This window comes from Haemaphysalis longicornis, unplaced genomic scaffold (assembly GCF_048455015.1).
Source record: "Haemaphysalis longicornis isolate Haplotype H1 unplaced genomic scaffold, Haemaphysalis longicornis Haplotype H1 scaffold_13, whole genome shotgun sequence".
In the NCBI taxonomy this organism is placed as follows: domain Eukaryota; kingdom Metazoa; phylum Arthropoda; class Arachnida; order Ixodida; family Ixodidae; genus Haemaphysalis; species Haemaphysalis longicornis.
The window spans coordinates 25,267,265-25,293,074 of NW_027526233.1; positions in this window are offsets into that span (position 1 = coordinate 25,267,265).

Consider the following 25,810-nt stretch of genomic DNA (forward strand, 5'->3'; position numbering starts at 1 on the left):
TCATGAGCGGGTAACTGGGGGGAAGCCCTCTTATGCTACCTAGGCATCAAGGCTGCCAGAACCGAGACCTGCGCTAGGCTTTCGCAGATTAATATAGTAAGTAAATGAGGGGCTCGTTGAGGATATACAGAAACATAGATCGGCAGTCTACAACTCCAAAGGAGGCATAGAAGTGTGGTTAGGCTGTATTTTTTACTATCGTTAATCAAGTTAAGATTTTTTTTAATATAAGGAAGAAAGAAAGAAAAACACGCGCCCAGAGTGGGGACCAAACCCACGCCTTTCGATTAGATCTCGATTGCCTTACCAATATATATATATATATTGTCACGTAGACAAAGACGAATAGGCCTAATCAAACTGATTTATTTTGGGCGCACTGGGCCCGTAGACAAGAGAACAAAAAAGTGACCTTGCTCTCTTCTCAGCGCTCACACCACCCGCGCGCCCAGCGTCTTCGTCAACCTCCGTCTCGCCCGTGGCGGTCCAGTCCAGTTGGTGGTCATGCGAGGGGTGGCCGGGTGTGTAATTGATTGTTCGCGCGTCGCGGCAACACCGGTGTGCGCCTGTGGGACGCGCTTAGCACTGAGGCGTTTGGCGAGCATGCGGCATTATTCCCCTCTTATTAAAGCCTCGACCCGATGCTCAACTAATAGGCACGTAATAAATAGAAAGTGAAGAAAGGGCAAAGAAAATGTCCCAACAGTTACTTGAGGTCGATAGGTGGTTAGAACACGGCACAAACCACAGTTTCCGGCGCACACGATGCTAGTTTCCACTACTGCGTAGATTGCAAGGTACGATACACCACACACACTCGCGCACAAGGACATCACACCGCAGGTTTTTACGTCGTTACCACCGAAAGTACGGGCTTAGGCGGACTACGTGCACTGTTTCGGTACGCGGTTGACGGCGTCGTCCCACTGTTCTATCCGGGATAACTTCGTAGGTGACATCGGAGAGGCGTTGCACTATCTTGTAAGATCCGAAGTACCTGTGCAATAGTTTTTCTGACAATCCCGGCCGGCGTATCGGTGTCCACACCCACACTCTGTCGCCTGGGCGGTAGTACACTTCTCTATGGCGAATATGGTAGCGCGCGGCGTCCGATAGCTGTTGTCGTTGAATGTGAAGCCGGGTGAGCTGGCGGGTTTCTTTGGCGCGCTCGGCGAACTGCTCCGCGTCTGGCGTTGCCAGATGCTCTTCTTCGAAAGGTAGCATTGCGTGAAGCATAGTTTGCACTTCCCGTCCATACACCAAACGAAATGGTTTGAAGCGTGTGGTTTCCTGCGTCGCTGTTATAGGCAAATGTCACGTACAGCAGTATTTCGTCCCACGTTTTTTGTTGTACATATACGTACTTCAATAACATGTCGTCCAATGTTTTGTTGAGTCTTTCCGTAAACCAGTTGGTTTGCGGATGGTAGACTGTTGTTTTCCTATGCGTGGTACGGCTGCGTTCTAGCGTTTCTTGCATCAGACGGGCAGTGAATGGCGTTCCCCTATCTGTAACGATGCGCGACGGAGCTTCGTGTCGTAAGACGATGTTTTCGATGAAGAGTTTGGCCACTTCAGCTGCTGTTCTTCGGGATAGAGGTGTTGTCTCGGCGTAGCGAGTCAAGTAGTTCATTGCGACTACGATCCATTTGTTTCCAGAAGCCAATAATGGGAAGGGTCCTAGCAGGTCCACGCCTATCTGCTCGAAATGCTTGGCGGGTGGTTCTATAGGCTGAAGTAAGCCCGCTGGCCTTCATGGCGGTGTTTTCCGGCGCTGACATTGACGACACGTTTGGACGTAGCTGTTGACGCTTGCGGTGAGTCTAGGCCAGTAGTATTTCTGACGCACTCTGGCCAAAGTCGGCGTAAAACCCAGGTGTCCCGCTATCGGATCGTCGTGACACGCCAAGAGGATGTCATCGCGGAGGTCTTGTGGTATGACAAGGATATATGCCCTGTCGCTGTTCTCGCTGTTTTTCTTGTATAGGACTCCTTTTTGTAAAACGAAAGAAGACTGTGCTCTAGAAAGGTACCGTGGTATGGTAGCGCTTCTGCCCTCGAGGTGGTTGATGAGCGGTAGGAGATCCGAGTCAGCACGTTGTTTGGCCGAAAGTTTGCACGTGGTTATTTCACACAGAGAAGTTGTTTCATCCTCAGCGTTTTCGCATAGCGATTCCATTGGGGCACGAGATAGACTGTCGGCGTCATTGTGCTTGCGGCCTGATTTATATGCTATGGTACCGTTGAAGTCTTGCAGTCTCAAGCTCCATAGTGTGAGGCGCCCTGAAGGATCTTTCAGTTTGGCAAACCAACAAAGGGAATGGTGGTCGGTTATTACTTTAAAAGAGCGGCCGTAATGGTACGGGCGGAATTTCGTTATTGCCCAGATCAAAGCAAGATATTCCCTTTCAGTGGTACAGTAATTCGATTCCGCTCGCGAAAGCCCACAACTTGCGTATGCAATGACGTTCTCGGCTCCTTCTTGCCACTGAACTAGCACCGCGCCCAGTCCCGTGCTGCTGGCGTCCGAGTGGAGCTCGCTTTCAGCCTCCTCGTTGAAATGAGCGAGCACGGGAGGCGACTGTAGCCGATGACGCAGTTCCCTGAGGGCTTCCTCTTGTTCCTCGGTCCACAAAAATGTGACGTCCTCCCTGGTTAGGCGCGTGAGCGGTTCAGGGATCCTCGAAAAGTTGCTGATGAAGCGGCGGTAATAGGCGCGAAGACCCAGAAAGCCTCGTCCCGCGCCTTTTTTATCCCGTGGGGCAGGATAGGAAGCCACGGAAGCTGTTTTTTCTGGGTCCGGTTGCACTCCGTCTGTGCTCACCACATGCCTTAGGAACTTCAATTCGGTGAACCCGAAGTGTCATTTTTCTAGCTTCAATGATAGGCTAGCCGACTGAACCGCTTGCAATACCCTTTTCAGTCGCAGTAGGTGTTGTTCAAAAGTTTCGGAAAAAACGACGACGTCGTGTAAGTAGACGAGCCACGTCTGCCATTTCAGACCGGTGAGGACGGTATCCATCATCTTCTGGAAAGTGGCTGGAGCCTAGTATAGACCGAAAGGGAGTACTTTGAATTCATACCGTCCATCGGGGGTGACAAAGGCTGTCTTCTCCCGATCCCTTTCGTCTACTTCGATCTGCCAGTAGCCACTCCTGATGTCGATGGAAGAAAAATTCTTGGCTCGCCGAAGTCTGTCCAACAAGTCGTCTATGCGCAGCAGTGGATACGTGTCCTTTTTCATCACGTTGTTCAATTTTCTGTAATAGACACAGAAGCGTGGCGTTCCGTCCTTATTTCTAACGAGAACCACTGGGGACCATGGGCTGCTTGACCACTGAATGATGTCATCTTTAAGCATTTCCTTTACCTGTGTTTTGATTGCCTCGCACTCCTTTGAAAAGACGCGGTAAGGCTGTTCTCGTATAGGACTTGCATCTTCTGTTATGATGCGATGTTTCGTAATAGGTGTTCGACGTAGTTTGGTGGATGAGGTAAAGCAATCTTGAAACTTGAACACCAGTTCCCCGAGTCTTATTTTTTGTTCTTCAGAAAGCTCCGTATTGATGTCGACGTTTTCGACTATGGGTTCCTTATTGTAGTCACCGCGATCTTATTCGAATGCGAAGCATTCCACAACCTCAGTAATTTCGTCGACGTAAGTAACTGTAGTTCCGCGAAAGAGGTGTCTGTTTTCGTAGCCGAAATTGGTGACGAGTAATTCTGCCCGACCGTCACGAAGCTGCACAATGCCCCTCGCGACACAGATGTGTGCTGTGAGCAAAAGCGAATGGTTTCCTTCCGCAATGACTTCACCATTTTTCATTTCAGCGCACTCATCCTGAACGAGCACGCTCGTTCGTGGTGGCACATTTATCCCTTCTTTGATGACGCGAAGTTTCCGTCTGCAACCATTGTTGTCACTTTTCTCAGCTGCCTGCTCAGTAGCAAACGTGATTCGGCGTTCCCGAAGGTTTATCACCGCAGCATGTACGCGGAGAAAGTCCATGCCGAGTATCAGGTCGCGAGAGAATTCGGGCATTATGAGGAAGTTGGCGACGAACGTCGATTCAGGAATACTCATGCGGGCGGTGCACATGCCGAGTGGGGTGACTATGTGCCCACCAGCGGTTCGAATTTTCCGTCCCCACCATGGCGTCGTAACTTCATTTAGTCCTCTAGTAAGCCTACCACTCATGATGGAATAGTCCGCTCCGGTATCCGCCAAAGTATTAACTGTATGACCGTCAATTAACACTGGTACATCTAAAGACAACCAACTGTTATCATCACGTTTCGCCGTCACCGTTACTGCATGCTGCGTTGGAGCCATCGGTGGAAGCTGTTCAGCAACTCTTCCTTCAGCAACCTCGCATCCTAAAGCCGCTGCCCCTAGTTTTCCTGGACAGGGCTTGGGAACCGTCCCCGTGGGGCACTTGTATAACTCGAACGCATTGGAGAGACCCGGCATGGAGACAGCTACCTCGATTGATGGCGTTGCGATGAGAGTACGGGTCGCGGTTGTGCAATGTACTCTAAATTGGCCTAGAGTCTTTGGCCGTGACGCGGACGAGGAGAGTCGATGGCAAAGCATCGCAGTCCGAGTCGTCGGTAACGACACTCCCTGTACAAGTGTCCGGCTTCGCCACAATGGTAGCAGAGAGGCTGCAAATCCGGAGCGCGCCACACATCCATCTTCCTTCGTCGGTCCCCAACGTACGCAGCCGACTGCGCCGACTGCAAAGGCATGCGGGGTCCGGGTACAGAGTACACAGAAGGAGCTGCTGCGGAGTGCGCCGACTGCACAGGGTTGATGGGTCTGGGGTACACAAGAAGAGCTGCTGCGGTAGCAGGACGCCGGAGAGCGTCTGCATAGCTCATGTGCAGAGGGTCGGGAACCATCACTGGCGGATCAGCATGGACAGGAGGCGCTCGCAGGGCATAATGCACCTCGTCACAAACGACGCTTGCAATAGAACGAATCAAGGGTTGGTGGATGTCGCGGAGTTTTTGTAGTTCCTCGCGGACGATTTAGCGAATCAGCTCTCGAAGTGCATCAGGGTTCTCGAGCGCGTTGCCAACGCCACCGGAGGGCGACGCGAAATTAGCTTGCCGCTCATACAGGCTTGCACGCTGCCGTAGCGTTCTTTCTATCATAGTAGCTTCGGGAATAAATTCCCGCACAGTCTTGGGTGGGCTTCGAACAAGGCCTCCGAACAGCTATTCCTTTACCCCGCGCATGAGGTGTCGTACCTTTTTTTTCGGCCATGGCGGGAACAGCTCTCCTCAAAAGGCATTCCATGTCTTCCGCGTACATGGTCACGCTTTCGTTGGGGAGCTGAACCCGGGATTGCAGCTCACGCTCGGCGTTCTCTCGGTGGTTGCTATTTCCATGTGCTTGCAGAAACTCGCTTCGAAATTCCGTCCACGCCTTTAACCTCCATTCATTGTTCTCAAACCACGTGCGGGCATCATTTTCTAGGCTGAAGTACACGTGTCTTGACTTCGCTGCGTCGTCCCACTGATTAAAGGCAGCTACTCGTCCGAACTGGTTTAGCCAGTCTTTCGCGTCTTCGAATTGTTCGCCATGGAACGATTTCGGGTTCCGAGGGGGGTGGCCATACCTTGCTGCTGGGTTTGTGGTGCACCGGTCCTGGCTCTGGTTTCTTTGAGAAGTCGAAACTCTGGCGACGCTCCTTGGAGCCGCCGGCTCACCCGGTGAACGGGAGTTTCCACAAGAGCAGGCTTCCAAGGGCTGGCGTTGCGGTTCTTCGATGGCGTTCGTAGCATGGGATAGGTGTACCCCGCACGTTCACCAGTTTGTCACGTAGACAAAGTCGAATAGGCCTAATCAAACTGATTTATTTGGGGTGCACTTGGGCCCCTAGACAAGAGAACAAAAAAGTGACCTTGCTCCCTGCTCAGCGTCTCACACCATCCGCACGCCCAGCGTCTTCGTCAACCTCCGTCCCGCACGTGGCGGTCCAGTCCACTTGGTGGTCTTGCGAGGGGTAGCCGGGTGTATAATTGATGGTTCGCGCGTCGCGGCAACACCGGCGTGCGCCTGTGGGACGCGCTTAACTCTGAGGCGTTTGGCGAGCATGCGGCAATATATATATTCATTGATTGCAGGGTTTAACGCGCCGACGCAACGCAGGCGATGAGGCGCGCCGTAGTGGAGGGCTCCGGATTAATTTTGCCCACCTGGGGATCTTTAACGTGCGCCGAAATCTCGTGCACACGGGCGTTTTTGCTTTTCGCCTCCATCAGAAAAGCGGCAGCCGCGGCCGGGAATCGAGCCCGCGTTCTCGTGCTCAGCAGCACAACGCCTTAGCCACTGAGCCACCGCGGCGGGTGGAAATATATATTTATAAATATATATATTGCAGCGAAACATGCATTGGACTTGTTTATTTGTGTTTTGCTTTTACCGCCCGGCGGCGCCGGTCTTTGTTATCTCTGTGCCACGGGAAGCGCGTGTTCCATTCTTTCTTTCTGTGCCGCATGGGTTATCTGTTCTGATACGGAGAGCATTCCGATCTAACGTGTACAGCCGAAAATAATCTTCTTGGATCTACTATGTTCTCGATGTGAAACGACAGTTCGAGAACCACGCGCGCCGAAAGATGAAAAGCCTGGAGAGCAGACGCCGAGCTATTAGATTCTGCGACGCTCGCCGACGCAAGTCACTTTGTTGACCGCTGCTTCGCCGCCTCTGTATTCTTTTGAGTTGTTAAGGGAGCACAAGTTCACCCCAATAAACTTCTTTCTCCTTCAAGACAACTGCGTCGTCCTTGGCTTCGTGACATCTGGTGGAGGTGCGGGGTACTCACGCTTTATGCTCTCTACGACATATGGAAGCCGCCAAGCCAGCCCAACCAGAGAAAGCCGCCGACTGCAAGGATTGGTAACCGAATTCGGTCTTATGCCAGAAGGGCCCAAGAGAAGGAACGCGGCAACCAACACCATGGTGCAAGAAACAACGTCGCCAATCGTCCTGCCGCAGCCCCGGGAACCGCCATCATTCCGGGTAGCCCCCGCTGAAGACCCCAAAGAATGGTTGGAGAAGCTGGAGCGCGTCCGCATCTTCAACAGGTGGGACGACGAAGAAACTTTCCGGCATGTCTTGTGTTACTTAGAAGATGCTGCTCGAACTTGGTTCGAGAACCATGAGAGTTCTTTGACCGACTGGACTCAATTCAAAAGGCAGTTTCTGAAGACATTACCTACCGTTGTGAGAAAAGAGCGAGCTGCGCTTTTGCTTGAAACTCGGACCCAACACCCCAACGAAGGGGTCGTGATCTTCGTTGAGGAGATGAAGCAAATATTTCGCCGCGCGGACCACGAAATGACGGAAGGAAAGAAGTTACGCTTCTTGATGCGCGGTGTCAAGGAGGAGCTGTTTGCTGGACTTGCCCGCAACCCGCCAAAAACCGTCGGTGAATTCCTGACCGAAGCCAGCACGATTGAGAAGGCTCCGGAAATGCGAGCTAAGCAGTATGACCGGAACTTTGTTGGCACGGCCAGTGCGAACTACGTCGACAACATGCGGATTCCGGCTGATAGCCTACGCGAAACTATCCGCGAAATAGTGAGGGAGGAGCTGCGGAAACTGCTCCCAACGCCGCCGCAACCACAAGTCGCTTCTCTTACCGACGTCATTAGAGAAGAAGTGCAGCAAGCGCTTGGAACTTCAACGAGGCCAGTAGCACCTCGCGAGCCGCAAGCCATGTCGTACGCGGCTGCTGTCCGTCGCCCTCGCCCATCTGCGCCCTATCGTCACGAAGCTCCGAACCGTCGTCCCCTGTCGCCAGCCCGACCACCTGCGGTGCAACCCCCCCGCCCCAAGGAAGACCGATGTGTGGCGAACGTCTGACAATCGTCCGCTGTGCTACCACTGCGGAGAGGCCGACCACATCTACCGTCGCTGCCCCTACAGAAGGCTCGGTTTGCGAGTTTTCTCCGTCGACGCATCCCGCCCCTGAACCGGCCAGCGCCCATCGGAGATCGAAGAGTACCTGTCCAACACCAGCCGTGGACCAGCCCGTTTCAACCGTTCGCGGTCGCCCTACCCGTACCAGTCGCCGGACCGACGTAGCAGTGCTGACTTCGCACGTGGAAGGTCTCCCAGACCACGCGGGGGAAACTAAAGGCGGCAACTTCTGGAGGGGAAGTTGCAGAACGGCGAAAAAACCCAAACCCTCCAACGACGCAACGATTCCCCGAAGACTGTGACTTACGACATGCCCTCATCCCGACGACCCGACCTAACCCTGACGTGACTCCTGAACACGACGATAACCACACGGTGCAATGCGCACTTGACATGACCGACCCTGCCGCTGAGACGACGACAACGACGACGCTCAGTACCCGACCGTCAACACACACAAGCCGAAATGCGACGGCCCGACGCACCCGGAACACGAGGAAGGCAGCGTCCGACGTCCAGTTGTCCATCGACGGCTTTGACGTAGTCCCCCTCATCGACACGGGAGCAGACTACTCGGTGATGAGCGGGTCATTCGCGTCTAAGTTGAAGAAAGTTACGACAAGATGGGACGGTCCGCATATACGCACAGCAGGAGGCCATATCGTAACGCCAAGTGGAACGTGCACATCCTGCGTCACCATAAACGGCATCACGTACCCTGCTGCGTTCGTAATTTTACCAAACTGCTCCCGCGACGTAATACTCGGAATGGACTTTTTGACAGACAACGGCGCAATAATTGATCTGCAGACCAAGTCGATAACTTTTTCCTCTGATCACTCCACGACGCCGCCACTGAACCCCGATCACCGTGCTGCTGTAAGGATCGCTGACGATCACGTCACCTTGCCACCCCGCGCAAGCTTGATGATCGCCGTCTACTGTGAGGATGCTGCTCCTGACATTGACACTATCGTAGAAAGTGATCAAAGGTTGCTTCTCGAACGCGGTGTCTCCGTCGAAAGAGGCATTGCGCACTTTAAGCAACGCCAATCTCACGTTTTGGTCACGAATTTCACAGAGGAGAACCAGCATCTAAACAAGGGCGCTGCAATTGCGTTCCTCGAAGAAACGCAAGAAGCAAGTCAAGTGATCGCGATCGCTAACTTTGAAGGCGCACGCGCAGATGCTTCCAAGCCACTGCAACCTTTCGACGTAAACCCGGCGCTGCCGCAAGAAAATCGGGACAGATTACTGGATTTGCTCCGTCGCTACAGCGAGTGTTTTTGGGCAAACTCAAAATTACGTCAGACACCCCTAGCGAAGCACCGAATTACAACCGAAGATGGAGCCCGACCTACCCGAAAGTAACCGTACCGCTTCTCTTCACACGAGCGAGAAGCCTTCCGGACTCATGTCGACGACATGCTCAGCGACGACATAATACAGCCATCGAAAAGTCCGTGGGCTGCGCTGGTCCTACTCCTGAAGAAAAAAGACGGCACATTACGGTTCTGCGTTGACTACCGGCGACTAAACAAAATCTCTAAAAAGTACGCGTACCCCCTGCCACGAATCGACGACACCCTCGACAACCTCTGTCATGCGAAGTACTTCTCATCAATGGATCTGAAGACCGGCTACTTGCAAATTGAAGTGGACGAGAGACACCGAGAGAAGACCGCATTTATAACCCCGGATGGCCTATACGAGTTCAAGGTGATGCCTTCCGGGCTGTGCACGGCGCCAGCAACGTTTGAAAGAGTCATGGACACTGTGTTAGCTCGCCTGAAGTGGCACTATTGCCTCGTATACCTCGACGCCATTGTCGTATTCGCCCGGACTTTCGACGAACACCTCGCAATGTTGGAGTCTGTACTCGAGGCCATTCGTACGTCGGGGTTAACGCTGAATCCTGAAAAGTGCCGTTTCGCGTACGAGGAACTCAAGTTCTTGGGCCACGTCGTTAACGCCGCGGGAGTCCTACCTGACCCAGCAAAAACTTCAGCCGTTGCGAACTTCCCAAGGCCGAAAGACAAGAAGGGCGTGCGAAGATTTCTCGGGCTGTGCGCATACTACCGGCGCTTCGTCACAAACTTCGCACGCATTGCAGAGCCACTCACGCGCTTGACGAAAGATGGCACCCCTTTCAGCTGGGAAAACGACCAAGAAAAAGCATTCTGCGAGCTGCAAAAACGCCTGCAAAGCCCGCCCGTGCTCGCTCATTTCGACGAAAATGCCGAAACTGAAATGCACACGGACGCCAGTGATATAGGCTCTGGTGCCGTTCTTGTCCAAAAGCAAAGCGGCTGCGAAAGGGTAATCGCCTATGCTAGCCGTGGTCTGTCGAAGGAGGAGAAAAACTATTCTGCCTCTGAGAAAGAGTGCCTGTCTATTATATGGGCGATTTCAAAATTTCACCCATACGTGTATGGAAGACCATTCAAGGTTGTGACAGACCACCACGCGTTGTGTTGGCTGGCCAATTTGAAGGACCCCTCTGGCCGTCTTGGGCTGTGGAACTTGCGCCTGCAGGTGTTCGACGTTACAGTCGTCTTTAAATCTGGCAGGAAACACTCCGACGCCGACTGCCTGTCCCGCGCCCCCGTCGACCCACCAGCACAAGACTCTGATGAAGACAGCGCGTTCTTCGGAATCGTGACAGAGAGTGACCTTGCCGCCCAGCAGCGTGCCGACCCCGACTTACGCGTCATAATCGACTACCTCGAGGGATGCAACGTCGCCGTACCTAGGACCTTCAAACGCAGCTTACCAGCATTCAGCCTGAGAAACTCCGTCCTCGTGAAGAATTTCAGCCCCGGAACGAGAACGAATTACCTTCTTGTCATCCCCGCACACCTTCGTGACGAATTTCGGAAGCGTGCCAAGACGACCCGTCTCCCGGACATCTCGGAACAGCCCGCACAATTGGAAAAATCAAGGCGAATTACTACTGGCCCTGCCTTACATCCGACGTCACCCACTACGTCCGGAGCTGCCGTGACTACCAGCGACGAAAAACGCCACCGACAGGACCCGCCGGACTTCTGCAGCCGATCGCCGTCCCATCGAGGCCCTTCCAACAGATTGAAATGGACCTTCTCGGGCCGTTCCCTACGTCACGATCCGAGAACAAGTGGATTGTCGTAGCGACAGACTACATGACGCGCTACGCAGAGACCGCCGCTCTTCCGAGGGGTACTGCACAAGAAGTCGCCAAATTCTTTATTAACCAAGTTTTGCTGCGACATGGAGCCCCTGAAGTTGCAATCACGGACCGCGGAACGGCCTTCACTGCGGAGCTTTTGCAAGGAATCTTACGCTACAGCAACACGGATCAGAGAAGAACGACGGCGTACTACCTCCAAATGAACGGACTTACGGAAGGTCTGAACAAGACGATCGTGGATATGCTGTCTATGTACGTCGACGTTGAACATAGGACTTGGGACGAAGTCCTCCCGTGTGTCACGTTTGCGTACAACACAGCGACCCAGGAAACTACGCAGATGACACCGTTCGAGCTTGTCTACGGAAGACGGCCGACTACGATGCTCGACGCCATGCTTACGCACGCAGAAGACGACGACCTCAACGCCGACGTCCAAGGATATCTTCAACGTGCGGAGGAGGCCCGCCAGCTCGCACGAGTTCGTATAACGGACCAGCAGCTGGTGGATGCCGGACGCTACAATCTCCGTCGCCGAGACGCCGTGTACCATCCTGGGGATCGTGTGTGGGTCTGGACTCCCATCCGACGACGCGCACTGAGTGAGAAACTTCTGCGACGGTATTTCGGACCCTACCAGATTCCACGACGTGTTGGCCAACTTACCTACGAAGTGATCCCCGATGGTGACTCCGGCCCATCACGACAATGTACGCGGCCCGAAGTCGTCCACGTGGTTCGCTTAAAACCTTTCTACGGACGATGACGAACTTTTATTTTTATTTTCGGACTGTCGCTTATGTTAGCATCTGGTCGATGCACTCTTAGAGGGGGGCAATGCAGCGAACCATGCATTGGGTTTGTTTATTTGTGTTTTGCTTATTATTGCCTATTGTGTTTTGCTTATTATTGCTTATTGTGTTTTGCTAATTATTGGCAGGTGGTACAACACAAGGAGGAACGAAAAATGCAAAGGGACGTCTAGGAAGGAGGTAAATTGGCGCCTCTCCTCATAGGAATTAACAGAAGCGGGGGGGGGGAAGAGAAAGGAATAAAGGCGGCAGAACGAGATAAGGAACGCCATCGCTTTTCGTCTTAGGATTGTGTCACGCTAGGAATTCGTCAACAGAAGAAGCGGGGGGGGGGAGGGAGGAAAAGGCGGCAGAACGAGATAAGGAACTGGGGAGCACGCGTCAGCACGCCTTCGGTTTTCGTCTTAGGAATGTGTCACGTGAAGCCGGCGATATGTGGCTAAGCCGGCGCCGGCGCTACGTGAGTGAACCTGGAGGGATGAAGCCGGCGCTGGTATGCCTAAAAAGAGGATTGGTCACGCAAGAAGCGAACGGAAGAAAGGCGAGTAATCATTGTGGCAAACATGTCAGTGCGCCCACGCCTTAGTTCAACCCCGAGGATGCGGTTTTGAACTTAAATATGAGATATGATTCGCGAACTTCGCGTGCGTGGTTGCTGTTGAAATTGGATTCAATTATTGTTACCTTCAAATTATTAAATGAATGACCCGGGATTCCGACATGACGGGACAAAGGAAGGTTAGGAAGAGACTTGGCGTGTGCCCTATGGTTGTTGAACCTTAATCTAAAAGCGTTCGCCGTCTGGCCAATATATTGCAGGTGGCAGGTATTGCACTCGAGCAGGTAAACTACGTTGGCGCTGTCAAAGTTAAAATTTCCCTTCAGTTTTGCAGAGAAGTGCGAGGCGGTGCTGTTTTTGTTTTCGTCATGTGGGGGCATACCTGACAACGAGGCTTGTTGCAGGGCCCACAACCGGTCACTTGTGAATGGCTGAGCCTCGAAGATGTCAGAATGTCGCGCAGGTTTTTGTTTCGCCTGTAGACAACACGTGGTGGTTCGGAAAATATAGATGCTAGTCGAGGACTTTGACTTAATATGTTGTGATGCTTTCGAAGTATGCCAGAAACATTCGGCACAGATGCGGAGTGAGTGAGAACTAGGTTACTTGAAGGGCGTCGGTCGGCTGGCTTCTTGGAGTTAAGGAGTTCATTGCGGCTCAGCGCTCCTGCTCGGCGAATGGAATCGTCAATTAATTGGAGCGGGTAGTTTTGTTTAAGCAGGTCGTTTTTCAGTCACTCACAGTTGGAAAGAAAATCTGTTTCCTTGGAGCATATCCGGCGGAAGCGGTGTGCTTGACTGTAGGGTATGCCCGTTTTCCAGTGCCTAATGTGACTACTTTGAAAATGCAAATATTGATGGGAGTCTGTCGGTTTTCGGTAAAGGGTGGTCTCTAATTTGTTCTGCGAGACAGATACCGTCATGTCGAGGCAGTTGATGCTGGTAGCGGAAAATTGGTGTGAGAAAGTTGATGCTGGTAGCGGAAAATCGGTGTCAGAAAGAAATGTTAGGGTGAACCGCGTTAAACTCGGCTATAAATCTTAGGAGACTGGATTCTCCGTGTGGCCAAAGCAAAAAGACATCATCGATGAAGCGCTTGTAAAAAAATGGCTTCTATTGGGCTGAGTGGTATCAGAGAACGCACCGTCGTTTTGTCTAGTTCCTTGGCCTCCAGTAGTGCTTCGAGGTTTTCCTTGACAATTTCTTTATATTCAGAAGTCAGATGGAAGAATTTTGTAAAAGGATTTGTCGGATAATTGCCAGTCTGCTTCTGTGATGTAATCATCTCGATTCATTATCACTATTGGTCCACCTTTATCAGCGGTCTTGATTACAATTTCGTGGCGACATGCCAACTTCTCAAGTCATTCTTTCTCTTTAATTGAAAGGTTGGGTCGAAAAGGCGTCTGCTTTTTATAGGCTTCAAGCACGTCATGTTGTACTGCTTTAATATATAGATCTAGACATTTATCGCGCTCAGGCGGTGACGTCCAGTGTTTGGAGCTGGGTAAAGAGCCGGCATTGTCCGTGTTAGGGCGCCCATGAAAATATTCACGCAATAATATGTTGCGAGCGAAATTATCTAAATCTTTAAGAAGCTGGAACTCGCTGAAACCTCCCGTTGCTGGACAAAAAATTAGGCCTTTGGATAGTGTGCGAACTTCAATCTCTGTCAGCCCAACACTTGACGGTCCCCACTCTGGGCGCGTGTTTTTCTTTCTTTCTTTCTTCTGTTTAATTAAAAAATGTTAACTTCATTAACCGTAGTAAAAAAAAAGAGCCTAACCACACCCCTATGCCTCCTTTGGCGTTGTAGACTGCCGACCTATCTTTCTGTATTTTCTCAACGAGCCCCTCATTTCCTTACTACATTATTCTGCGAAAGCCTAGCGAGGGTCTCGGTTCTGGCAGCCTTGATGCCTAGGTACCATAACAGGGCTTCCCGCCAGTTACCCGCTCATGACAGGCTGTAGACATTTGAGTCACGCCCCGGGGGTTGAAAAGAAGGTCCCCTTCTTCCCGTGTAGTCTGAGTGGCGCTGGCTACCACCCTCAAGCGTCAGATACACTTCTAGTAAATATAAATAGCCCAGAAAGTGAAGGAGAACATAGTCGCCCAGATAGCCGAATTGGTAAGGCATTCGCGATCTAATCGAAAGGCGTGGGTTCGGTCCCCACTCAGGGCGCGTGTTTTTCTTTCTTTCTTTCTTCTGTATATTAAAAAAAATGTTAACTTTATTAACAGTAGTAAAAAAAAAAGAGCCTAACCACACCCCTATGCCTCCTTTGGCGTTGTAGACTGCCGACCTATCTTTCTGTATATATATACACATATATTTATATTTATATATATATATATATATTTATATATATCTATATATCCATATATATATATATATATATATATATAGTAAAAAATGGGTATAGCTTCTAACAAAACTGTTTATTGGTCGACGTTTCGATCGGATGCCGATCTTTCTGAAGACCTACTTTTCAGAAAGATCGGCATCCCATCGAAACATCGACCAATAACCAATAAACAGTTTTGTTAGAAGCTATACCTATTTTTGACTATTTGCTAAGGCAACCAAAGACAGCACTTCTCGCTATATATATATATATTTATAAATATATATATATATGTATATATATATATATATATATATATATATATATATGTATATATATATATGTTTAGTAAAAAGGGGGCGCAATAAAAACCTAACAAGTTTTCTTCGACAACTTATCTTTACATCGACGTTTCGGACGGGGACCGTCCTTTAAAGTCCCTGTCCGAAACGCCGATGTTATGTTATTGAAGTAAACTTGTTATGTTTATTATTGCGCCCCTTTTTACTATTTAACCTTCACTAGCCTAACCGTTTATCTTATATATATATATAGGTTTGGAAATGAGGCGCTCGTTAGGAAATACTGAAAGGAATGCCAGCAGTCTACAACGCCAAGGAATGTATAGGGGAATGTTTAGACTATTTTTTACTGTTAGTGACGTTACATTGTTTTTTATTATTACGTGAGAAAGAAAGAAAAACACGCGCCCACAGTTAGGACCGAACCCACGCGTTTCGATTAGATCTCGAATGCCTTACCAATTCGGCTATCTGGGAGACTGTGTTCCCCTTCCCTTTTTGAGATATTTATATTTACTACAACCGTATCTGACGCTTGATGGTGGTAGCCAGCGCCACTGAGACTACACGGGGAGGAGGGAACCTTCTTTCCAACACCCGGGGCGTGACGCAAACGTCTACAGCTTGTCTTAGTGGGTAACTGGCGGGAAACCCTCTTATGCTACCTTGGCATCAAGGCTACCAGAACCGAGCCCCTCGCTAAGCTTTCTCACGATAAACGGGTTCGGAAATGAGGGGCTCGTTAGGAAATACAGAAAAGAATCCCGGCAGACTACAAGGCCAAGGAAAGCATAGGGGAATGTTTAGACTATTTTTTACTGTTAGCCACGAGCATTGCAATGAACAATTGTTGACTTCCTGTAATTGATTTGAAGTGACTGTCCAGTGCCTGCATCTTGCGTTCTTATGGCATGCTTCCAGACGAATGGCGCGGCTCTGAGAAGAAGGCGTTCACCAACTGCTCCAATGCCAACACAGCTTCGACTTCGCGGAGGCTTCCCGAAGACGGAAGAGAACGGACGATAGCCTTGATAGCAGCGAACAACATTGGTATTAGAACCTGCCGGAGGTCAGTAGTGGAAGGGCTGACTGTTGTCAGGTTTCGACGGTCGCTCCGTGTCCGGAGGGTCCTGGGGGTGATGGCATGTTCAGAGTGAGTCGTGGACTTGTATGTTTTATGATGACAGTGACTTCGGGTTCTGCTGAACAGACATTGCGTATCACTTGTTAGGTGTCGACTTGAATTGCGACGACTGTTCTGCTCAGGTTTGGCTTGCAAGGTCACTACTCGTCCTTAGTAGATATATTCGCTTACCATTTCGACTGACTGCTACGCCACCTATCCCGAGGTTAATAAGCATTACTTTATTTTTCTGCATAATAATTTTCAGGAGCACGATTCTACTCTGATCGTCTAGTGCTCATGCTGTGCGTGACCGCAAATACCAGAGCGTCGGAGCCTACCAAATACTTTTAAAGCTTCAGATTTAAAGACAGTAGTCGTAAATGAACAGGCGTCATTTATTGTACGGGGCTCCGGGTTGGTGCTACATTTTATGGGCCGCCGATCAAGCACCTTTAATACTAATTCCCTCGTGGGACTGTAACAGTATGCTCCTGCCTACACTCTCCTGGAGTCTAACTTCCCCACCGAAGGCCCTATACACGCTGCGGCCAGCCATCGCCGCTTGCTGCTGTGACCCCTGTGGTAATGGAGGTAGGACTGGACGCCAGGAAACGATTGCCAGAGGCCAGAACATGCAGGACAGCCATCCTGCGCGTCTGTTTCCTTCGATAGGAGAGGTTTCGAAACAACGAGTCATCGTATGCAGTCCACACCCTGGGTCCAAAGCCGCGTGACACGCGAAGAGCCTAACGCGCCCGCCATCGTTATCCACAGCAGCAGCCACCGGAACCCCAGGGACCACCGAGCCTCTGGGAAAAACCAGCGGCCAATTCGTACGGCGTTCACACGCACGAATTCAAGCCCGTGCCCTGTACAAGATCCGCAAGAGTTTCCCGAGCGACGCAAGTGACTAGGAGCCAGAAAACCGTAATGCTGCCTTCTATGAAGCGTCATAATAATTCCGAAGATTAGTAAACATTGCTTAAAAACGCTCACGTTCAAAAATGACACGCTTCTGCAATTCCGCATTATTCGGTGGCCTAAGTAGTTTACATGGGTCTGAGGGATGGATTTAGGCCTACCACTGCGGAACTCTCTCCTTCCAAAGGGAAAAAATTAGACCATCTTCCCGTAGGAGAACCCTGAGTGGTATGCGAAGCATCCATGGGGTCGATTAAAGTGCCCATTTGTTTTCAGTTCGTCGTTTCTGTTAGGTTGAGGTACGTAGCTACCATTATATTTACCGTTTAGTTCATTCTTTGGTTTGTGTTTCATGGCGCAAGGCCAACGAGGGCAAACAGCGCCAGAAAAGAATTTCTTTAATGAAGACTATTGATTATAACAGAAGGTAGGTATAAAACGTCAAAACCGGACATAGTAAAATCAATTAAAGATAATGGTGATGGCTGGTGTATAGGGCCAGATTTGATTATGCATGATATGAAATGAGGTTTAAAAACTTTACGCCTGACAAATACTTAAACACGCGTTTCACAGGAACCATAGCATCGCCACCCAGAAACAACGATGGGTGAAGGGGAATATGTTGTCTGTAGAGTTCTCTGAAGTGTTTGTGTCGTGTTGTGTCAAGTGCCTTGCATTGTATGAGTATGTGGACAACGGATAGGCCCTCCCCACACCTGCTACACAAGGGTCTTGGAGATCCCGTGAGCAGGTGCGAGCGCGTTAGATGTGTATGGCCTATCCGCAATCTAGCTAAGGTAACTTCTATGTGCCTGTTGTGTGAGTCAGTAGTGTATTGTCCCAAGTGTGGTTTTATTACATTAAGTTTGTTGTCTGTATGTTCGCTCCAGTCTGCTTGCCAAGTCTTACGGAGTTGTTGTCTAATGTGTGACTTGAGGTCTATGTAAGGCAGTGTTGCAATGTCTACTGTGTTTCGGAGTGCAGCATTGGCGGCCATTTCATCCGCCAGTTCATTTCTGCCGATGCCAGAGTGGCCTGGCACCCAACACAAAGTCACCTCAAGGTTTGCAGAATAAGCTTGCATAAATGATTTGAGGACAAGACTAACGACATGGTTTTCCGATGACTTTCCCGATGATAATGCACGGGTGACGCTCAGAGAATCTGTATAGATAATGAATTTAGTAATATGATGTTCAATTATGTGCCTTATAACGAGGAAAATGCCATATGCCTCTGCTGTAAATGTACTTGTCTTTATATTCATGGTTTTAGATGCTTCCGAATTGGGTCCATACGAAGCACAAGACACTGCTGTGAACGTTTTAGAGGCATCGCTGAAAAACTCTGCAGCCCTGTACTTGTACTGCAGACACAAGAAATGCTGCAATATCCCAGTTCTTGGTGTCATCTTCCTATTGTACTGAAGGAAAGACAAGTCACACGACACAGGATCGAGATGCCATGGTGCTACATGATCAGCGTGAGATGATTTGTATGTATCTAAGAAGGAGACCTCATGAATATTCACCTCGTCCCTCACTCTCTGCGAGAAAGGAACAGAAATTGATGGACGGTTTAAAAAGAGTTTAGTTGTGGATGTATCATTAAAAACCGGTTGAAAGGGATGGTTATTCATTGATGAGATTTTGGAGGCATATAGATGGTCAACATAAGTTTGCTGGTACGCTAAGCACCATTTGTCGCACTCTGCATAAACACTGTGGACAGGACTAGTACGGAATGCCCCACAAGACAGGCGAAGCCCCAAGTGAAGCACTGGGTCTAGCATTTTCAGTGCTGTTTGTGTGGCTGACCCATACACAACACTTCCGTAGTCCAGCCGTGACCCTACCAACCCGGCATAAAGGCGAAGCAGAAGTTGTTTGTCTGCACCGTATGATTGGTGAGACGGGACTTTTAGAATATTCATTGTATTTAAGCATTTTTTTAGTCGTTTTATGTGGGGTATGAATGTGAGTTTATCATCAAACACCACACCCAGTAACTTCCCAGTGGACCACAGACGTCCATCGAACATCCGTTGGACATCCGGTGTCGGACATTTGGACGTCCGTCAGACATCCGCAGAAAGCCAGCGGACGTTTTACAGACGTCCGTGGGATGGTCCGATGCAAAGGAATTGGTCATCCTACGAACGTCCGACAGACGTCCCAGCCGGATTTTCCGACATCCGGCGGATGTTCAAAATTGGACATTTCCAAACCGAAATGTACAGGGGACGTCCAGGGGATAACAAAATGCGGATATTGGATGTCCACCGGACGTCCGCTTCTAGTCCTAAATTTTTCGAATCAGAGAGAACCTGTACTCGCTGTAAACCTCAGTGCTTTGTTGATAACATGCCTTGAAGCACTACTCCAGCTTTACGAATACTTGATACAAAAGCCTCTTCTGTAGCTTGTTTTGGCACAGCCCTAATTATAAATGCTTGCCCCATGCACTCTGTGGTCAGACAACTCCACAACCTATTCATATTTCTCTTGCCAAGAGTGCAAACAGTGATGTTACAGAAGCATAATACAATGGAACGTTGCAAGCTTATCGTCATGACTTTTCAATAGTGATGTTACAGAAGCATAATACAGTGGAACGTTGCAAGCTTATCGTCATGACTTTTCAATAAGGACTATGCATACACTGCGGGCTGTTGTGTCAACACATAAATATAAATAAGTTGTAGTAGGCAGTTACCACCTCGGTGAACAGGATGCTTCAACATGACAGCCCGCAGTGTACACATGGTTCCGTATTGAAAAGCGGTTACGATAATAAGCTCGCAACTTTCCACGGTATTATGCTCCTGCAAGCATCACTGCTCCCACTCTTGCCAAGAAAAATATGAATAGGGTGTGGAGTTGTGAGTCCACACATTGTGTGGTACAAGCATTTATAATAAGGGTTTTGCCAAAACAAGCTACAGAAGGGGCTTTTGAATTGGGTATTCTTAAAGCTGGAGTAGTACTTCAAGGCATGTTATCAATAAAGCACTGAAATTTACAGCAAGTACAGGTTCTCAAGTTTACTAGAAAACTGAAACCTACACTATTAAGCTTTATGAATCTATACCGAGTATGTTTGGGATATTTCCATTAAACTGCTAAAGACAACTTCCAGCAATGCACGCTAAAGAACAAGTTAGCTTGAAAAGGTGAAGTATTGAACACTTAAGAAGGCTGCTGAAAACTAATATACTGAATGAAATAGATTACATGTTGCAAAATATGGCATGCAAAACAGATGAGACATTGTCGCAAAGCTTGAAAATTTTTTATTTAACGCTTTATAACCTCTAATGTAAGTACAACCTTTCATGTGCCCATCACGCTTCATGCCAGGAACATCTCGGCTCAAACTTTCCCCAACTCTTCGGTCAGCACCTGCAAAACCAAAAGCAACAATTACAGGTTTCTTTTTGGAGCCACCCGACAGAAGAAGTCAAATACATGTAAATTCAAACTTCATGGTTTATTTAGTCCTATATATGGCTACATAATTAGACACACAAAAAGAATTTTAGCCTGCTTTTGAACTATTTTGGTTGGCGCGAATCTACAGCTAATGCAGATTCGAGCAATTTTCGTCAAACCAACAAGAAAAGAAATCAGCACCACTTTTGTTGCTCCTGTCGCAAGTGTGAATGGCCCTTATACACAATACATTCACACGGTGACTGGCAGCTGCGGAGGGACGTAACTTTGCGCACCGAAAGCCTGATTGGCCAGGCTAAATGCCTCCCCCTCCCCCCACCCCTCATATTTCAATATTTTTAATCACCAAGTAGCCCAACTCCAAGCTTCGCAGAGTCAGTGAGGTGCGTTTCGATACGATGCATGCTTTTCACCTACGCGCTTTGACGGCGTCTATCAATATGAGGTGTGCGCGCCATAGTGGAAGGCGCCGGATGAATTTTGACCACCTGATTATCTTTAACGTGCGGCTAAATGTCGTACATACGGGCGTTTTCTCTTTTCGCCTCCATCAGAAAAGCGGCCGCCGCGGCCGAAAATTGAACCCCCGTGTCCTTGGGCGCGGCAGCACTACGGCTTAGCCACTGAGACACCGCGGCGGGTATTGATACGTGCGTCTACAAGTGCATAAGCAAGCACGGCATATATATTAGTACACGCTCCATGCTCGCGTCGGCAAAATGCGTTTACTTCACCGCGTTCGCCGGCATGAGCCACACTAAAGGGCACCTCGGCGTAAACACTATACGGCCGCGTCCCCTCTGGGGTCGTGAAATCACCCCCATACCTAAAACTCACCGTACGGCTTCGCACACGTTTCGTGACGCGTGCCTACATTTCACCTCAAGGCCAATGCATAACGCATCTCCGCAACGAGCTCACACAGTAAAAATTGTTACAACCCTTTCCGTAGACCTGAGTGAACGTAAAATCCCACTGCGCACACCCCATCGTAGGTAGCGCCGGGCTGTATGCGAACGCGGGCATGCTCAACGACTTTCTTTCAACGAGAGTACGTGCACGTACTGTTGATAGCTTTAAGGGCCTATGTTTGCGAAGAAAAGGTGATTCCCTGGGCGCGTTTTTACACTGTCATTCAAAACGCTCTAATCCAGTCATGCCTAACTTCAACGTACGGCTGGTACGGCGTTTGCAGTACACGGAAAGCTAAACGCGATTTCCTCGCCCTCTCCCCACTCACCGGCACTTATAAAAATGTCTTACCTTTCGTTGAGGACGCAAAAAGATGTCTAGAAGAAAGCAGCAGGGTTTCTTTCTGTAAGATAATCGAAGTTCGTTGGCGCTTCCCGACTCGCACACGACGGATTGTCGCCGCACGAAAGCGAATGGCTATGGCTGTACGGCTTGACGTGTCTTGACCAGTGTTGGCTTTGCATCGCAAAAGAGGAAAAAAAACTAGTCGCACAAAAAATACTTTTTTAGCCTAATTAGCAGCAAATCAAACAATACAACATTGTATATCAACCCAACCGTTTTTATAAAACTTACGAGATCTGCTGTCGTTCTTTTTTTGAATTCGTTCAGCCCGCAACGAGTTACTTGTGCGCGAGCCAGAAAGGCGCGAGGGTTACCGCTTTGCAATTGTTTCTGAGCTTACGAATTGTTTGCCCCTCGCTGCAGGCAGCAAGAATATAGATAACATAATTAACGCGATGCTAATTACGATAAGTCACAAACATGATCGAGGAATATTGCTTCAACCATACAGACGTACGATGGGCGTCCAGTGGACGGTATTGATGGGACCATAGTAAACGTCCATGCACAAACGTAGCTCGGACGTCTGTCGCACCAAATTGAACGGACGTTCACGTTTCCCAGAAAAATACATCCGAAGTACGTCCACCAGACGTCGAGCGTGGGACTTGGACGTTCGGCTGTAAAACGGACGTCCTACGGATATCTGTGGTCCAATGGGTTGTGTTCTTTGTTCACTGGAATTGAATTACCGTTGTGTTTTACGTCGGGATCGGGCAGGATACTGCACTTTTTGAGAATACAACGCAGCTACTTTTAGAAGGATTAAGTTTAAGTCCATTTTCATCTGCCCAGCGAGACCATTTATTTACCCCAAGCTGTACCTGACGTTCACAAATTGGTATGTTACATGATTTGAAAGATATTTGAACGTCATCTACATTCATCAAGCAACGGATGTTTGGCGGCAGTGCCTTTCGGAGAGAGTTCATCTTTACTATAAATAAGGCGCAGCTCAAAACGCCACCTTGAGGCACACCATTTAACTGCACGTGAACGTTTGATAGCGCCGAACCATCTCTGACACGAAATGTTTGTGAAGACATGTAACTACAAAGAGTGTTCAGCATATTACCCGAGATACCAAAAGCTTTTAGGTCTCTAAGAATGCCGTAGCGCCATGCTGTATCATATGCCTTTTCAATGTCAAAAATAGTGTCATACAGTATTGCTTATGAATGAATGCATCCTTTATGTAGGCCTTTAAAGAAACCAGTTGATCATTTGTGCATCGCGCCGCCCGGAAGCCTGCCTGGCAGATCTCGAGAAGACCATTGTATTCTAGAAAGTACACGAGCCTCCTATTGATCATCTTCTCGAGCATCTTGCACAGGCAGCTTGTTAGGGCAATGGGACGATAACTAGCAGGGAAGATGGCTCCTTTCCCTCCTTCAGAAAAGCCACTACAATGGCCTCCCTCCAAGACCCTGGAAGGTGCCCCGAAAGCCATATTTTGTTGTAGAGGTGCAAAAGTGTTTCGAGTGTTTCTGTGTTTAGGTGTTGTATGATGGTGTACGTAATGTTGTCTCCACCTGGAGCTGAAGGCTTACAAGAACTGAGAGGCAGCTTCAGCTCATGAAGTGTAAAGGGGGAGTTATAGGAGGTGTTTGAATTACTATTATTCCACAAGGACTTCTTTTCACTAGATGTTTTGTATTTCATGAAAGTGTTAGTGTAGTGTGCTGAACTGGACACGTGTTGGAAGTGTTGTGCGAGTGTGTTAGCCTGGTCTTCGAGTGTGTCCCCTGTTGTACTAACCAGGGGCAGGCTGTGTGTGTGTTGTCCCTTGAGTTTACGTATACGTGTCCATGCTTTGCGTGTGTCTGTGTATGAGTTTATGGATGTGAGGAAGGCATGCCAACTCTCCCTTTTTGCCTCACGGCGCACGCGCTTCCCAAGTGCCTTTGCCCGTTTAAAGGATACAAGGTTATCAGACGTGGGGTACCGGCGAAGGACATCCCACGCCTTGTTCCGGGGCACTCGCGCGCGCCTGCAGTCCTCATTCCACCAGGGCCTCCTTAGGTTGCGTGGGGCACCGGAGGCCTGGGGAATAGACTTGTCGGCTGCATCGAGAATGTGCGCCGTGAGCAGTTGGGTCGCCTCTACTACGTGTAGGTGTTTTATGGATGTGTAGTGTAGTTTAAATATTTCTGTGAATGTACTCCAGTTTGCTCTTTCCTCACAGAACCTTTTATGAGAGGGGGAAGTGTTTGTACCTTTGCCTATGTAAGTCAATTTGGTGGGGAAGTGGTCGCTACTATATAGGTTTGTGTCCACATGCCACTCAAGAAATGGGAAAAGAACTGCAGAGCCAAGAGCCAAGTCAAGATGTGAATAACTGTTTTGTCCGATGTTATAATATGTAGCTTGCTTTTTTGTTAAAAAGGCATGCTCCCGATGATGTTAGAAATTTTTCAATTAGGCGACCTCGGGTATCTGTGCGGGAAGAGCCCCAGATTGAATTATGTGCATTGAGGTCGCCTAAGACTAAGTACGGTTCAGGTAGTTGATCTATCAGGGCCTCAAAATCAGTGTTCGATAGTTGGTAATCCGGAGGGATGTAGAGGGAGCATACCGTTATTAACCTATCATAAATAATTGTTCGAATCGCGACAGCTTCAAGCATGGTGTTTAGGTGGATGGTGTGACACGCTAAGTATTTTCGGGCTACTATGGCCACACCACCTGAAGAATAAGTGCAAGTGTGCCTGTCTTTTCGAAAAACCAAGTAGCTATTCAAGAAGTTAGTATGTTTACTATTTAGGTGTGTTTCCTGAAGACACACGAGACTTGGCTGATGTGAATGAAGTATCTCGTACACATCATCTAGATTCTTGATAAGGCCTCCACAGTTCCATTGCCGACAGAACAGCACGCGACGAAAGGGCACGCGACAGAAGAGGACCGCCATAACAGCATGGCGTCAAAAGAGCACGAGACAAAACAGCACGCGACAGAACAGCACATCGTGAGAAGGGCACAGCGTCAAAAGCGCACACGACAGAAAAGCACAGCGACGAAATAGCACAGCGACGAAAGCGCACGCGACAAAATAGCACGGCGTCAAAACAGCACACGACAAAACAGCACACCACAAGGGCACAGTCCTGAAACAGTTGGGTGTGGTGGCGTAGCTAGGTAGTCTGACGTAGTGCACTGGCGGGGTAGGCTCGGGCCGGGTAGCACGCAATTTTTCGGGCCCCGGCCGGGCTTGCGCTTGAATCAAAATTTTCGGGCCGTGCCAGCCCGAGCCACCCTGGCCATCCGTGAGGCCCGGCAATCCTGTGCCGCAAATTATAAATTGTTGACAACAAAAAGATTTTTGTTGATATTTCATGTTAAGTGAGAACAAAAAGAAGCGAAGTGTAAATTCATTACGGCGCGGTTGAAAGATATGAATAAAGGCAATTGCGCTTAGAAAGCCTTTTAGAAGTTTAGAAGAAGAAAAAAATTTAGAAGTTTGCCAGGCGCGGGCCGTGTCTCTATCGGGCAGGTTCTGGCCAGGACTACAAATTGCGGCCCGGGTAGTGCTCTAATTAGGGCACAGCTCGGGCCCGGGACGGTCGAAAAGGACGAGCCCGGCCCGTCCCCCGGGCCGTGCTCGGGACGGGCAGCACGCATTTTCTGGGGCCCGGGCGGTGCTTGGGCTTGAACGAAAACACTTTTTGGGCCGAGCCGGCCCGGGCAGATCCTCAATCCTGGTAGACGTGTGCCGCAAATTTAGAATGTTGGCAACAAAAAATTCGGCTCATTTATCGTTTGGGTGAAATGAAAACAAAAAAAAGCGAAGTGCTGTCAGTCTGTCACCTTGGCGATGCTAAAAAGCTAAACAAATGACGTATTGCACTTGAAAGCCTTCAAGCCAACAA